The following is a 1,765-nucleotide window of genomic DNA, read 5'->3' on the forward strand; positions in this document are numbered from 1 at the left end:
TCGTTCAGGCCACTATAAATAAGGGAGGATATGTGATGAGGGAGTGAGGCAGAAAAAAAAAAAAAAGGAGGGGAAGGGGGAGACTAGGGAGACAGGAGTCTGCAGAATGAACTGAGAACGTAGAGGGAGGGAAGCTTTCACCCTATACATATGGGCATTGTAAATCAGACAGCATGAAACACTGAAGGATTAAAACATTTTCCTTTTTCTTTTACTTTTTGTTTATCCAAGAAGAAACATAAAAATATGACATTAAACATTCACTCACCTCACACACCTTGTATCTTGGAGAGCAGATAAAAAAAAAAAAAAAAGTCATATAATTACCGACATCCTCACCTAGTTCCCCAGCATATTCAGTGGGTTGGACAGTCTTGTATAAAGCAAAAATCTTTACTTGAATCGCAACTCCCAGGAATTCAGTCCAAACTTACCTGGCGAAAGGACAAGCTATTTTCACCATATTATTTATACAAACTACGAAAACGAAACTTTGACTAGGAAATGCAAACTATTTTATTAGGAGTAAATAATATAGGCAACTTTCACAGACATATCTTTAAGAACTGGTATCAAGCATCGTGAATAATTCCTGACTTGGTTGCTAATTAGTGTCAATAAAAACATCAACAACGGTGTACTGGTGTTTATCTTTGTTTACTTAATGTCTATTATTCACGTTACTGTTATCTTTTTGTTTTTACTGACCTTGATAAATGGGGCACACTATATCTCCATCTCAACACTTATAATATCTCAGACTATTTGTGTGTGTGTGTGTGTGTGTGTGTGTGTGTGTGTGTGTGTGTGTGTGTGTGTGTGTGTGTTAGGTTCCATCTCTTACGTGTCTGTCTTACTCTCCTCGCACTGAAGCACATGCGGTGGTTAAGGAAATATCTTGCCTTTTTTATCACCATATATTTTTATTGTTTTCGAAAACATATTATATACACATTGGCAAAATAAGAAACAGGCTGAACAAATCAAAGTCGATAGCACCCGTGAAGGGACCTATCATAGGCCAATAAAATACCATGGACACACGGCAGGTATATCATAGAAAAAAATAGTCAAACAGAGTAGGCTAAAATCTACTCTAATACAACCAATAAAAGTTGCTGGGGGCGTTGTACCCTGGAATGTAAAACTGTTCGTGGACAACCTGTGTACACTAACTATAGTCCCGCTAACAGTGAGTCAATGGAGCAAGTACAAATTAGAGTTTGACCCTAAGACATCATTGGTTCATTGAGAGACTGTAAGGCAGTTTGAAAAAAAAAAATAAGAACAAATAAATAGATAAATTTAAGCTCGTCTAGCTATACTTTCATGATCGTAAAATCTAATCACAAAACTTTATCAAAAGAGTTTGTGAACACAATTCTTTTTTATCAATATTTAGTGAAAATATATTACAATCTTTCATAACATAAAAGCTTTGTTCAGCTAGTATATGGACACTCCTCTTACAAACAGACGTCATGGGGGTCGTGCTGGGCCTCGCTGGGACTGTCTTGGCCTCGGCTCCCCACACCCTCACCGCAGGAGACTTCGTTGCTCAAGGAAAACCCAAATTAACATATTGCAATAGGTGTTTACGGTCGCTCATGTGGGGTGAGGCTGAAGGAAGCTGGGCCGGGGCGTTGATGCGCAGACAGACTTACGATCTCTTCCCTATCGTAACTGAGATTTTTTTGCAGGAAAGACAGGGAAAGAAGGATGCAGAGTATAATTATCTTTTTTGTCCTGATGTAACTCTTTTTTT

This window comes from Coenobita brevimanus, chromosome 93 (genome assembly GCF_032717465.1).
Source record: "Coenobita brevimanus isolate Jiangsu-jjx chromosome 93, ASM3271746v2, whole genome shotgun sequence".
NCBI lineage: Eukaryota > Metazoa > Arthropoda > Malacostraca > Decapoda > Coenobitidae > Coenobita > Coenobita brevimanus.